Source organism: Pygocentrus nattereri, chromosome 19, assembly GCF_015220715.1.
Source record: "Pygocentrus nattereri isolate fPygNat1 chromosome 19, fPygNat1.pri, whole genome shotgun sequence".
NCBI classification, from domain to species: domain Eukaryota; kingdom Metazoa; phylum Chordata; class Actinopteri; order Characiformes; family Serrasalmidae; genus Pygocentrus; species Pygocentrus nattereri.
This window is the reverse complement of record NC_051229.1, coordinates 14,197,193-14,213,397: the sequence shown is the minus strand read 5'-3', so window position 1 is coordinate 14,213,397 and position 16,205 is coordinate 14,197,193. Positions and strand designations below refer to the sequence as shown.

The window sequence follows — 16,205 nt, the reverse complement described above, 5'->3', positions numbered from 1 at the left end:
TTATAATCCATATTATTAATGGATTATCAGGCTGCATGTAAATGTGGCTATTGTAAGGCCGCAACAGTTGCAGCACTTTTTGCAGCAATTTTAGATTTTAGAAAACGCTGCTCATTCTCTGCCCGGAACCGGATGAGCTGTCTGGTTTCCTGTGGAGAACCTTTAAAGACAGAACATAGGTATGTCATTGTAACAGTGTTAAGATCTCAAACAGAGGTGGACAAAGTACACAAATCATGTACTTGAGTTAAAGTAGAGATACCCAAGGTAAAATATTAGAGTAGAAGTCCTTACTCTAGACCTCAACTTGAGTAAAAGTATAAAAGTATTTGGCTTCAAATGTTCTTAAGTACTTAAGTATGTACTGTTATCATTTTTACAACAAGACTCGCTTCATGAACTCATTTTAGGTGAAAATCCTCCAGTGTCTCTCTTGGTAATTCAGTCTTTTAATAGAATGTTATTAATTAGTGACACTGACGTCTATTAAAATTATCATAAGCACAAAACACTGAAGGTAAACAGTTCCAATCAGGGAGAACCGAGTGGCTCTGAAATCACTTTTTAAACACAAGTTTCAGTTTAAGATTTATTTGTAAATTAGTTACAAGTTGAATAAAAACTGTCTTTAAACTCAGGATCACAAATTAGTTTTCCTTTGCTATATTGATCTGTAGGCCTCTGCTCATAAACATGAACTAACCCAAACTAATTTACTATAAAATGAAAGTGTTTGTATTGATTCAGAAAAAAAGAAACATGCCAGTCACGACTGCATATGTGTACATATTTCTGTACTGTGGTCTATTTACAGGTAAGGTTAGTTCCATCATTGGTGCTCTTGCTTTGCACTTCTTTTGTTTTGACATGTTACATTTTTATACACAGAAAAAACAAAAGGAACGACAGATTTCTGTAGTGGAGTAAAAAGTGAGATATTTGACTTTGAAATGTAGTGGAGTGAAAGTAAAAAGTCACCCAAAATGGAAATACTTAAGTAAAGTACAGATACAGAAAAAAAACTACTTAAGTATAGTAACTAATTACATTCACTCCTTTACTGTCCACCACTGATCTCAAATAAACCAAGACGCTTCACCCTGCCCCTCCATCTCAAAACAATCAGGACAACCGTACCCCTAGATGTGAACGTGTAAAAAAATAAATAAAAAGGGGTAGGGATAAGTGTTAGGGGCAAGGGGTGAAATGGGATTGGGCCTTACTGTGAGTTCCAAAAATGCAAAAATCTCCTTCTGTAGCTAAATGCTGTAGGCATGCACTTTACAGGTGTGCTGAATTTTGAATACCCTACAAAATCCAGCTCCTCTTTGCATGCATGCACACCACACACTACATTTGTGATTCTGTTTCAGTTGTTTAACATAATCTTCAGGTCAAAACCTCAAGATTGACACTCGTGAATAAAAACTGACTGTTGACTTTGTGTTTGTTAGCAATGTTAGACTCCAGAAACTAAAGAAGCAAAATTTAGGCACCAAACATGTCTTGACTCATTTACTGGTGTCAGTGGAACATTTGCTGTCACAAATGTTTTGTTGAGATATTTGTTGTGACATTACATGTTTATAGTGTATATATGATTGGGCATTTGTGGGCTGGAGGTTAGGGAACTCGCCCTGTGGCCGGAAGGTTGCCGGTTCATTCCCCAGCGCCAACAGTACATGACTGAGTTTAAGTTATTATTCCTGGGCTGAAGGTTAGGGATCCAGCCTTGTGACTGGAAGGTGGGTTCGATCCCCTGAGCCGACAGTATGTGATCGAAGTGCCGTTGAGCAAGGCACCTGACCCCCAGCTGCTCCTTGGGTGCCGTGGATGGGGCTGCCCAACGCTCAGGGCAAGTGTGCTCACTGACCCCTAGTGTGTGTGTGCTAACTAGTGTGTGTGTGGTGTTTCAATTCCCCTGTTATGGGACTAATAATTATTACTTAACTTTAACTTAACTTCCTCAGTGGCCTAAGAAGCATTGAAAAAGCTATTCTTATTGATTAAAATATAACTTGTAGATTAATTATCCTTATTATAAATTATAACTAATGTAGATTAAAAGTCAAAACAACTGAAAAACGATTTTTCATGTTGACTGAGGAAACATTTTTACAGGGAATGAGCTCAATAGTCACCAGTCCTTCTGTCACTTATACTGAAGTAGTTGATAATCAGTTTGTGCATCTCATGATGGTTTTACTAGGGAATATGCATTTCTAACCACAAGGGGTTTCCACATACACATGGTCAGCTGTAGTTCTACATCTTATCTATAAATTTTACCTATTTAAACACACACACACACACACACACACACACACACACACACACACACAAACATTCTTACACACAAAACTGCACACTTGAGGAATGAGTCCCCTGTAACAGACTAATCTTTATTATAGCTTCACATTAGTAAATCACTTCCATTTTACATACAAACATTTTTTTTTTGAAAACAAGATTTGCTTACAGTTTTATAAATACAGTGCTAATGAAGTTTACAGTTTTCCAAAAAGAATCATGAAAAAGTGTGAGGATCATAGTTCTGCATTTGGCTTCATGGCACTAATGCAGTAGGTCACTGGAAAGGTGATGTAACACAGTGACAAATATGCTCCTGTTCAAACTTCAAATTTGTAAAAATGATATAAACACAAAAAAGCCATGAATTTCACAATGTAAAACATCAAATACTGTGTTTTTGTGTTCTGTTCATTTAATGCAGTACAACAGAATTTACTAATCACTGCTTTATGCTTATACTGGCATTTCACACACCGTCTCAACTTGTTCTGGGATTGGGCTCCAGGATCTCAGCGTTTGTGGAATCATTCAGTTGTGTGAAAGACAGAACTGCTGTGACTCTCTGAAACAAAACAAAGCAGGAATAAATCACCACCTGTATAAATTCACAAACTGAGGTATCAGACTGTCAGTTTATGTCTTGTGGTGATGATGACAGATTCTATAATGTGTTATCACTGCGTCACTGGGGGGCTCAGACAGCAAGAGGGGTTACACTCCTAAGACATGGAGTGAGAAAATGGTGGGAAAAGCCAAAAAAGCAGACGCTAAAATAGCCTGCTGTCTGCTAGTGGCCAGCGACACAGACTGAACCCTCTCAAATAGTTAATATATCAGTGACACTTCAATTACTGTATCATAATGTGTGTAAATGATTATAAGATTCAGTCTACCTGCAGGGAGTAAACAGGGCCCGTCAGCAACAGCAATAAATTAAGGGGTTTGCTCCAAACAGCATAGATCACTTTCAAGAATTTTTTTTTCTCATGGTATGTTGTGCCTCACCTTGTATTTTGTGGTAATCAATGTACCTTTTTCAAAATACAGTATTGTGATAATTTTAGTGAACCATAATAAAGATTAGGTAAATATTGTGATTACATTTTTATGACAGCACAAGTCTGCTTTGTCCGGATGTGCAATTTTCTGGCTCTATGAGCTGACAAGGACGTCCAAATGCACCACAAGTACTCACCAATACTGACCTCTTTCATTCTCTTCAGTATTTTTACTGTGATTTTCTACTCACTTGGGTTTCTCAGTGGCAGAACATGTAATTTCCTCTGTAGAGAAAAGAATCAAGAATTTAAAACTAACAGTTTTAACACAGTCAGAATGTAACTGAACAATCTCTCTATATATATCATTGCTTGATACTTAGTTTAAGGATATTCGTCTCAGTAAACTCATCACATAAAGGATATAACTGTAAATGTTGGGTGTGTTTTTCCTGCTTTATTTAAAGTAACAAATGTTGACATTTTTATTCTGAAAGCTATCAGTCACATAATGTTTATTATTATCATTATTATTATTATTATTACACACACACACACACACACACACACACACACACACACACACACACACACACACACACACACACACACACACAGCTGGCAGGAAACATCCAGGAATAATGAAAATTTCTTTCTGAAGTTGATTGTACCTGAAGCATCATCACTGATGGTTTTCTCTCTGCCAGAAGCTGCAGTCACAGCTGTTACCAACATAACAAACACAAAAACAAATGAAATGTTAGTATATAAACTATATATATATAGTTTTTATAATACAAAAATTGCGTGATAATTAAAAGAAAATAAACTATTCAAAAACTAAACATATTTATCCACCATTTCTGCTCTTACCTCTACATCTCTCCTAAAAATGAAATGTCTGTCAGTGAATTAGGATGTAACATTAAACTCTGCCCCCCAAATATTTAATGTAAGTTGACAGGTGGTATGAGGACAGCGTCCAAGCCCCAATGAGACGCGCGCGAGTGACTGTACCTGGAGTGTTTACACTTTCCTGGGTTTCCTGACTGGTTAAACTTGTAGTCACAACTGTTGGTAACATAAGAGAAGAAGGAACAATTTGGTGTGAGTGGAACAACATTACAGCTTGATGATCAGCAGGTATGAACAATATTTCTGATACATGTGATCTTACTTGAAGGTCTTTCAGTGACAGTGAGGTGAACAGTAACCCCCACATCTCCTGCACTGAACCAGTACCAGCCAGCATCACTCTTCTGCAGACCCCTCATCTCCACACTGACAGATCCTTTTCCATAGTCAGTGACCAGCACTGCTGAATTCTGGGATGTGGTAGTCCTCCCCACTGTGAAGCAGCTCCAGTCTTTAAATCTGCACCACTTCTTCTGTTCATTCTGATATTCAGCACTGATGAGACACTGGACACTGACACTGCCCCCTTCCTGACCACTCACTCTGCTGTTCATCACTGACACAGCAGGATCTGAATAAAGAGGCAGAGAATGAGTCGTATAAATACATCCTCCATCATAAATAACACGTCTAAGTTACAGTGAACAGATTCTACTTCACACAGAGAGACGTCTTACCTGAACTGACTGTCAGGTACACATAATCACCGTCATCTGATCCGTCACTAATTTCCACAGCACACCAATAATATCCAGAGTCAAAGTGTTGGAGGCTGTTTAGTTCCATAGTAAACATATTCTGGGTTGGATGATCAGTGACTGATGTTCTTCCACTTGTGTTTGTAGAGGCTACTATTTTACAGAAGGACCAGTAATACCCCCTACACCAGTATTTACGGTTTGATTTGTATTTCTCATCATAAAAACATGGAATAGTGAGAGATTCTTCATGTTATACAGCTAAATTCTTCAGTGTCTTCAGGCTCTCAGAATCTGCAGAACAGAAGCCAAAATAATTCAACATTACTATAGAACTAATTTAGAGGAAAGAAAAGAGGGAAAAGAAAAAGGTTTATGTGACACAACTACAGATGGGAGGAGCCACACTGCACACTGAATTGGGCTGAGAGTTTTTTCCATTGCATACATGACAAAATGGACTGGATTGGGCTTCTAGCTGATTATATTGCAAAATAATAATAATTATTATAATTTATAGTTTTATTATTTATATAGTTTTATTATAATATTATTTCTTATTATATAATTAAGCATATATTATATTTTTATTGTAATAAAATTACATAATAGTAGTTTATTACTGTATTATTATTATTATTATTATTATTATTATAAGTTATACCAGTAATATATTTTTATATATGAATTGTTATATTTATATATCTGTGTATAATAATAATGATGATAATAATAACAATGATAATAATAATAATCATCATCATCATCAGAAAAGGCTTTTCAAGACCCCAATGATGCTTAATACATGGAATATCAAACAAAAAAGAAAAAAAAAACAAACAAACACTGCACTATGTAGGTTGTGAGGATTTTGGTGAGCTCTCTGGTGGAAATGTGAAACTGTACACAACATGAATAAAACTTGCTTCTTCTAGGCAACAGGCTTATAACAGGCAATTTCCTATAACAATACAAGTGATATGATAATAAATGCTTAAAATTGAACTCTAACAGGTGAGAAGTTTGAGTGACTGAACAATTATTTTTAAAACTAACTTCCTGAATTCAACTGCTGCAGAATTGTATCATCCACAAATTGCACCACACCAGAAAGAGGTTTTAAATCAAATACAATCTTTTTACTGATTTATTTAAACATCTTTCTGTTAATTAAGGTTTTATAATCTTTGTAATTAAATATGCATGTCATTGCAAAAGGACTGAAACAAGTTCATTACACTGAATCAACTTCATGTAATGCAAGGTTAATAAAAGTATATTTACAGCAGTGAAAGTGTGAAGAACAAATAAAGGAATGATGCAGCATTGATCTTACCTGAGATACAGAGGAGTAACACAAAGAGAATTAAAGAACTCAGGAGTGAGTAAAAGTGCATGTTTCTATAAGAGACTCCAGAGACAAATACGCTTCCTGCCTCTGAGTGAAGCAGCTCCACTTCAGAGGTCTTCCTGTTTTGTTTGGTTTTGTTCTTTTCTATTTTTTCCCCTCTGACTCTTACTGTTATTGACTGTGTAATAATGCAGATAGATAGATATCTACATACATACATACATATTGTAGGGTAGGGTTAGGGTTAGCCTATATATATATATATATTTATATATATATACACTGCTCCAAAAAATAAAGGGAACACTTAAACAACACAATATAACTCCAAGTAAAACAAACATCTGTGAAATCAAACTGTCCACTTAGGAAGCAACACTGATAGACAATCAATTTCACTGCTGTTGTGCAAATGGAACAGACAACAGGTGGAAATTATTGGCAATTAACAAGACACACTCAATAAAGGAGTGGTTCTGCAGGTGGGGACCACAGACCACTTCTCAGTACCTTTCTGCTTTCTAGCTGATATTTTGTTCACTTTTGAATGTTGGTGCTGCTTTCACACTTGTGGTAGCATGAGACGGACTTTACAACCCACACAAGTGGCTCAGGTAGTGCAGCTCATCCAGGATGGCACATCAATGTGAGCTGTGGCAAGATGGTTTGCTGTGTCTGTCAGTGTTGCGTCCAGAGGCTGGAGGCGCTACCAGGAGACAGGCCAGTACACCAGGAGACGTGGAGGAGGCCGTAGGAGGGCAACAACCCAGCAGCAGGACTGCTACCTCCGCCTTTGTGCAAGGAGGAACAGGAGGAGCACTGCCAGAGCCCTGCAAAATGACCTCCAGCAGGCCACAAATGTGCATGTGTCTGCACAAACGGTTAGAAACCGACTCCATGAGGATGATATGAGGGCCTGATGTCCACAGATGGGGGTTGTGCTCACAGCCCAACACCGTGCAGGACGCTTGGCACTCGCTCCATCCACCAACACCACGTGGCACCACAGACTGTCCAGGAGTGGGCGGATGCTTTAGTCCAGGTCTGGGAGGAGATCCCTCAGGAGACCATCCACCACCTCATCAGGAGCATGCCCAGGCGTTGTAGAGAGGTCATACAGGCACGTGGAGGCCACACACAATACTGAGCCTCATTTTAACTTGTTTTAAGGACATTACATCAAAGTTGGATCAGTCTGTAGTGTGTTTTTCCACTTTAATTTTGTGTGTGATTCCAAATCCAGGCCTCCATTGGTTAATAAATTTGATTTCCATTGATGATTTTTGTGTGATTTTGTTGTCAGCACATTCAACTTTGTACATAACAAAGTATTCAATTCAGTATTTCATTCATTCAGATCTACGATGTGTTATTTGAGTGTTTCCTTTATTTTTTTGAGCAGTGTATATATAATTGCCCAAAGTATTCATTCATCCGACACTTCACACACATATGAACTTGAGTGAGATCCCATTCTTAATCCATAGGGTTTAATATGATGTCGGTCCACCTTTTGCAGCTAGAACAGCTTCAACTCTTCTGAGAAGGCTTTCCACAAGGTTTAGGAGAGTGCTTATGGGAATTTTTGACCATTCTTCCAGAAGAGCATTTGTGAGGTCAGACGCTGATGTTGGATGAGAAGGCCTGGCTTGCAGTCTCTGCTCTAATTCCTCCCAAAGGTGTTCTATCGGGTTGAGGTCAGGACTCTTAGCAGGCCATTCAAGTTCTTCCACACCAAACTCTGTCACCAACGTCTTCATGGACCTTGAACATCCGTTGACCCTGCTCTGTCATTTTACGTGGCCTACCACTTTGTGGCTGAGTTCCTGTCATTCCCAATTGCTTCCACTTTGTTATAATACCACTGACAGTTGACTGTGGAATATTTAGTAGCAAGGAAATTTCATGACTGGACTTGTTGCACAGGTGGCTTCCAATCATGGTACCATGCTGGAATTCACAGAGCTCCTGAGAGTGACCCATTCTTTCATGAATGTTTGTAGAAGCAGTCTGCATGCCTAGGTGCTTGGATTTATACACCTGTGGCCATGGAAGTGACTGGAACACCTGAATTCAGTGATTTGGATGGGCGAGTGAATACTTTTGACAATACAGTGTAGCCCAGTGCATTGCTAAACATGGTAAACACTTCACAGACAGAGGATACATTAAAGAAGCATTTTGTGCAGTGGGTGATTTGTTTGATGGTTTACCGGACAAGGATAATTTCATAGCTGGGATTAAAGAAATGCCCGTTTAGGCGTGAACTGTTCAGCGCTGTATCACTGGTACATGAGGGAACAGCAAGTGGCTGGACTGAAAGACTGTGCTGTATTTAGTGTCACAATTGATGAAAGTGTGGACATCAACTCTTTGTCCTGTTTGGCAGCTATGGCAAGATATTGTGATTCTTCTGGAGTATGATAGGAACCGTGCTGTTTGAAACCCATCTACGGCACCGCAACAGGTGAACACTAGGCTAAAACCTTTTAAAACATTTTGAAAACAGTCTGATTTAAAAAAAAAGGATTTGTCAAAATAATTTTGGACAAAAATGGACACCAACTGCATAACACACCAGGAAAATCTCTGTGCTGAGATGTCAATTTCTGATCTTAACACTGTGATGGCAATGACTGCTCTGCCTTGACTCACAGGCAAGAGGAAATGGAATGTGCCTAGAGAGACATCCCAGTTCACTCCAGTGTCAACTGGCTGAAAATGTGCTTCAGAGTTTTGTGGACTGCTTTGAAGCAATTCAACTCTGTCTTGTTGAGAAGGACCAGCATTACCCACAGCTTGATGACATCCGGTCGTCTGAACTTGTGGCTTTGACACACATTACATCACACCTGAATGAACTCAGTGTCTACATACAGGGAGCTGGACAAACGGTCATGAGTCTGTTTGAGACGTAGAAAGCATTCACCTGCAAACTTACAGTTTATGCGGAAGATGTAGAAAATCGTTATTTCAAACCCTTAAGATAGAGGCAACTGATTGACTTCCAGAGCTTGTGGACAATAAGGTTTTGTGAGCTATGCAGATCACTTGAAACATCCAAAGAATCTTCACAGCACTCTCTGATCATTCTGACACCAAACTAATAATAGGAGGAGATTTCAACCTGGTGCTTCATCCAAAAATCGACAGGCTCAGTACAGCAGTGAGTCAAAGGAACTGGCAGTCTGCAGACACTCTAAAACAATATATGAACGACTTTGGGCTCTCCGATGCGTGGCGTTCACATCACCCCACTCTCCGGGATTACACCTTCTTCTCAGCAGTACACCATTCACATTCTCGTTTAGACAACTTCTTAGTTAGCAACTCTATTATGATGGATGTCACAGACACTCAGATTCACCCTATCACTATCAGTGACCATGCACCGGTATCTCTCTCTCTGGCACAGAAAAGAACCACACCAACAAATAGGAACTGGAGATTAAATACATCATTACTTAAAGAACAAGATTTCATTAATTATTTCAAAAAGGAATGGACAACATATTTAGAAAATAACGACCTGCCAGGAACATCACCGTGTGTTCTTTGGGAAGCAGGAAAGGCAGTAATGCGGGGGAAGATAATATCCTACTGCACACATAAGAAAAAAAAAGAAAAAATACAGGTATTAGAATTGGAAGAAAAAATAAAATCCTTAGAAGCTGCCCATGCGGCTTCACCACAAGAACACACAATGAGCAAGCTGAGAAAACTCAAACTAGAATTAAATGAAATAATAGACAAAAAGACACAATTTTTACTGCAAAGGTTGCGTTGGCAGAACTTTGAACATAGCAATAAATCCGGAAAATTCCTTGCTAACGAGTTAAAGCTAAATAAAGAAAAAACAACTATCTCTTCTATTAAAGTCTCAACTGGAAACATTACTCATGATCCACAACAAATAAATAAAGCTTTTAAAGAGTTTTACAAAGCCTTATATTCATCACAGATTAATCCTTCTAACGCAGCTGTTGAAGAATTTCTTAATAATATAAATCTCCCCAAGCTGAAAAATGAACAAGTTGTTGCACTGGATTCACCACTTGCTTTATCCGAATTACATGAAGCCCTGCAGCATCTACCAAATAACAAAGCCCCAGGCCCAGATGGATTTCCAGTAGAGTTCTACAAAGAATTCTGGTCTGTGCTAGAACCAACCTTTTTCAGAATGGTAACTCAAATTCAAAATGAGAACGTACTGTCCCCAGACATGAATTCTGCTAACATTAGCCTACTTCTTAAACCAGGCAAAGACCCTACACTGCCTTCTAGCTATCGCCCAATTTCACTCATAAACGTAGATCTTAAAATTATTTGCAAAGTCCTTGCCAGAAGATTAGAGGAAATCACTCCACTTATAGTACATCCTGACCAGACAGGTTTTATCAAGGGTAGACAATCAGCCAATAACACACGCAGACTAGTAAACATAATAGATTACTGCACAATTAACAAATTAGAAACAACCATTGTATCTTTAGACGCAGAAAAGGCATTTGATCGGGTAAACTGGAAATATTTATTAGCAGTCCTACACAAATTTGGATTTGGTTCAACCTTCACAAACTGGATCAAAACCTTACATAGCTCTCCTAGTGCACGTGTTAGGACAAACGATATCACTTCACAAAGCTTCACTCTGCAGAGGGTCACCAGGCAGGGCTGCCCACTATCACCCTCACTTTTCGTTATCTTCATTGAGCCATTAGCAGCAGCAATTCGACAAAATACAAATATTAAAGGAATTAACACAGAAACTACAAACCACAAGATAAGTCTTTATGCAGATGATGTATTACTTTTCCTGGAAAACTCCCAAGCTTCTCTCCCGAATACAATTAGACTAATATATAGCTTCTCTTCTATATCAGATTATTCCATCAACTGGGGAAAATCAACAGTTTTGCCTATAAACTGTAGTTTCCAGAACACAACCGCCATTCCACTACAATCAGGTAATATTAGATATTTAGGCATACATGTCTCTGCTAGGCTATCAGACTTAGTGCAGTTAAATCATATCCCTTTACTGAAAACAATAGAAGATGATCTCAAACGTTGGAACGCCTTACCTATATCACTCATGGGGAGAGTCGCTACCATTAAAATGATGGTTTTACCAAAAATCAACTATTTATTCTCACTAATCCCAAATAAACCCCCTGCTGCTTGGTTTAAGTCCTTAGATTCAAACATCTCACAATTCTTATGGAAAAATAAGCCATCAAGAATAAGTCTGAAAACTCTACAAAAGCCGAAAAACAATGGTGGTTTAGAACTACCAAATTTTTATAATTATTTCTTAGCCAATAGATTACAATACATTTCAAAATGGATCAAACCTGACTTACTAGACAGTCCATGGTTGGACCTAGAACATGCATTCTGTAGAAAAACAAAACTCTCAGACTTACCTTACATTAGCTCTAATATTAAGCGCCACGACGCTTTTAAAAGCCTCAGTATAAATAGCTCACTGACAGCCTGGTGGGAATTTCTAAAACTAACTCAGTCTCCACTTATTCCATGCAAACTAACACCCATTTGGAACAATCCAGACATTTGTCAGAATAAGAAAGTACTAAATTTCACATCGTGGCGTGAAAAGGGAATAAAAAATTTAGAACATGTTATTAAAGAGGGAAACTTTATCACATTCCAGGAACTCATATCAGAATATGGAATAAACAACAGTAAATTTCTTGAATATCAACAATTGAAATCCATCATTCAAGAGAGATTTAATCCCAACCAACTAAATCTGGAAATATCAACATGGGTAACTGAATTTTTAAATTTATGTACCCCTAAATTATTATCAAAACTGTACAAATTATTATTAAAATTTGATGACTCAATCTCCCTCCCGATAGCCAAATGGGAACGTGATCTCTCTATCAATCAAGATCAAAGCTTTTGGATAGAAATATGTTCAAATATCTTCAAAATAAGTAAAAGCCCCAACTTACAACTTATACAATACAAAGTCCTTCATAGAGTACATTATACAGGACAAAGGATGTTCCAAATGGGCCTAGCACAATCAAACATATGCACCCACTGTACAGCCAATGTAACCGATAACTATCTGCATGCTATATGGGATTGTAGGCCTGTTCAGATGTTCTGGCACAGGATATGTACAGACTTGTCCACGTGGCTTAAATGTTGCATCCCAACCTCACCCAGACTGTGCATCTTAGGAGACGTCAGTGAATTGGTTATGGATGCAAATACATCACACATAGTTCTCACTGCCCTATGCATCGCCAAGAAAACCATCCTCATTAACTGGAAGCAAAAAAAAGATCTACATATTACTCTTTACAAAAATTTATTATTTGATCACATTAGTCTGGAAAGAATGTCTGCTTCCTCTAAAAACCAGTTGGAGGAATTTAACTCTCTTTGGCTCCCACTGATCAACTCCACTAGTTAGTCGGGGTGGTTGGCTGTGGTTTCATCTCCCGGGTGGCCTAGTTGGTGGCTGGGAATTGACTCTGGGATGACTGCTTGTGTCGGTAACTTCCTGAGTAAGCTGGGGGGCCTCGGCGGCTGACCTGGGGTGTCTGTGTGCTTGCCCTGGTTGGTGGTGGATGGGTGGGGGCTCGGGGGGCGCCGCCGTTTTGCCTCGGGTGCAGGTCCGGGGATGCGTGGAGGGCGGGTGCACGCCCTGGGTGGGGTAGCTAGCCTCCCCTCCGGGGCTAGTGGCGGGACCCGGGGCCCGATGCCTTAGAGCCGCCCGACCCCATGCTGGGTCCCTGCCCGTGCGGGGATGGCTTGCGCCGCTGCGGGCGCACCACCGGGTGGGGCGGGTTGACCTTGCATCGGGGCGTCGGGTCTATGCCTTGGGGTTCTGGGGTGCCTGAGTGGCGGGGGTGGGGCGGTGTCCAGTGGGGGGGGTGTGGGGTGGATTGGGGGCAATGGGTTCCTGACTCAGGCCAGCTTGTCTTCTGTCTCGTTGATGTCTGTTGTTGTTTGACTGGAATGGTTCGGTACAGGTGTATATAGATGTGGGGGTCTATGTGTAGGTGTATATATGAGAGCAGGTGGATGTGTGGGTGTATATAGAGGATGAATGTGTCTAGGTGTACATATATGTCTAAGTGAATGTGTGGGTACACATGAGGGTAGATGTATATGTGGGACGGGTGTGTGTATGCGGGGGGGGGGGCTGTGTGTGGGTCCGGGGGTGTGTGCGGTGGGGGGGGGGGTGTGGATGTGCGGACGCCCGCGTTCGCATGGGCATGTGGTGCTGTGTGGTTGGTGTTGCTGGGCGGGCTGCTCTCTGCGGTGGGGGAGGTGGGGGCTTGGGCGGGGTGGCGGCATAGGGTGTCTCCGTGACCTCCCCGGGCCGACCTCATCCTGCCTCGAGCGGGGGGACAGTGAAACGCGGAGCCTCATGAGCCAGCTAGTCAGCTGGCTCTCCTCTTCCAGAGGATCATTGCCTCTGGACCTACATACCCCCCTCCATCCACCCCCAGACACACACACACACACACACACACACACACACACATACATACATTATTCCCCCACCCAAGCAAACACACACAAACACACACAGTACTCATACATTTAGGATCCTGGGGGCAGGCATGTTGCCGGGGGTCAAAGAGGTCGACCCGCTGTCATAGCCTCACTCGTCTCCTGACGACTGTCTGTCCCTCAGTTTTTACTGCACTTTAGACATTCAGGGCTTTTGAGGGGATGGTGTAGATGGACACTGCAGACTAGTGGCCCGGTGCTTAGCCCATGTTTGCCTACACACCTGTCCCCCCAATTTTAACTACACCATAGTATCACACCCTACCCCACATTCATATACACCAACTCCTGCACTCAACACTTCACTGGAGGTGGAAGGGTGGGAAGGTCATCCCTCACCCGTTTCCTGCTCCCTACCGGGGCGGGGTGTTGAACGCCGGAACAGGGGCTGGGCCGGGGGCATTCCTGGCGTTCTGGGGTTGCTGCCCGGGCCCCCGCCGCCCCCGCCGCGGAGGGTGGCCGGTATGGCGGTGCCAGCCATGTGGCATTGTATGGTTGGGTGGGTGTGGGCGTCTGTGCGCCCGCGCGCATTCTTCCCTGGCGTGCGCCCTCGGACTCGTGTGCAGTCGTGCATGTTCCTCCCGTGTGTGCGCCCCCCCGCACGTGTGCACGTTCGTCCCATGTATGCATCCATATACAAACTGTTACTGGCTGGCCTTTCCATTCGCCCCCACCTCATCTAGGGGGACGGGGGGGTGTATATATGGGTGGGTGTTTGTACATATTGGGGTGATGTGTATGTATATATGTGGGTGTATGTATGTATGTAGGAATGTATATAGGTGTGGAGGTATGTGTGCGTAGGTGTATATATAGGGGTGGAGGAATATAAGGGAGTGAAGGTATGTAGATGTATATATGAGGTTGAGTGTATGTGAGGACAGCTGGTTCTGGGTCGGGGGATTGTTGTCCCCGGTCCTCTCCCGGCTGCTCCCCTGTGGTTGCTACTTCCCCCCCAGATGGGGGGCGCCTTGGGGCTTCAGGGCCTGGCCTGGTACTCCGGCGTGACGGTTGGCCCGCTCCCCTGGGTGGTTGGGCTCCGGGGCGGCTCAAGGCCCCTCGGCGGGGATGGGGCCCTGCTGGGTGGTGGTTGGCTCTCGGGTGTATGAGGCGCTGGGTCTTTGCTGCTGCCTCGTGATGGGGAGGGGCATCCTGCGGGCGGCTCTGGTTCCTCTGGTTCCCCTGGACCTGCGCTCCATTGCTGGGGGGGGTGCTGTCCGGAGTCCCCCTCTCCCTTCCGCTGGGGTGGGCATGCAGGGGTCACTGGGAGATACGGCCCAGGGTCTCCACTGCTCCTGGGGGGGCCGCGGCGGGCGGGATTCCCTGGTCTTTCTCTGCCTTCCTCTGGCCTCTGGGGGGATGTTGTCGCAGCTTTCTGCCCTCGATATTGAGTGCATCTTGTGACAAATTTATACTGTACTGCACTCACAAACACACACACTCACATACACATACATCACAGTCATTTGTGTAGTATCTCCAAGTGCTGTACGTCTCAGGTACACTTTCTTCTCTTTTCTCAGGAGCAGCAGTTGGTGAACCATCGCCGTGGCATTTGCGCTGTGTTTTTCTTTTTTTTCTGCCCTTATGTTATTTCCCTTTTTTACCCTCCCCCCCCACCCCACCCCCCCCCCCGCTTATCTCTCCTCTCCCTTCTTTACAGATTCCCCTGGCCTGTCAAGTCTGGCATGATGCTAACACATTTTCATTAAAATATCAAATGTATAAACAAAATGAAATCAAATAATTAAAAAATAAATAAAGAAAAAGAAACACTGACAAGATGAGCCTATAATCTATAGTGCTCATTTTGGAAAAGTAAATCTGTTTGGCACAGTAACGCAGTCTGACCATAATTCTGATTGCAAATCTGCCAGACAAGACAGGCAAAAAAAAAAAAAAAAAAAAAAAAAAAAAAAAAAAAAAAAAGAAACATCCAAAGAAAATGCATGATCCCTTTTCATGTATTGGACATTACTTTTGAATTTGTCTGTTTTAGGACGACTGCATTGGCAATGCTGACAGTCTTGGGTCACCATATTTATGTGAGCACATCGTCTCACACATGAAGTCCATCCTCAGTCCTTCATGAAGCAGGCTTACTGCAGACCACTCTGAGGCCTGTGTTCAGGTCAAAGCCATTTCATATGCACCTGTATCAGCTGCGCAGCTAACAGGCACTGACAATGGTTGCGAGAGAGGGCAGAAAGGCGGTGCCTGCAGAATTGGAACATCAGCCGCACGAGAAGGCAAGAGAGCTCGTTGCTCCACAGCCCCAAACTCCACAGCTCAGCCATCAGGATTGAACATAAGGTAAAGTAAAATGGCCTTGCTGCTGGACAGGAGGTGGTGCTCAGGAGGCGGGGCTTG

The 16,205-nt window shown here is 42.1% G+C and overlaps 1 pseudogene; it reads right to left on the bottom strand.

Annotated features, from left to right (window-relative positions):
• Positions 1 to 2,673: 2,673 nt before the first annotated feature.
• Positions 2,674 to 16,205, bottom strand: part of LOC108416627 — a 47,803-nt pseudogene continuing 34,271 nt past the window's right edge.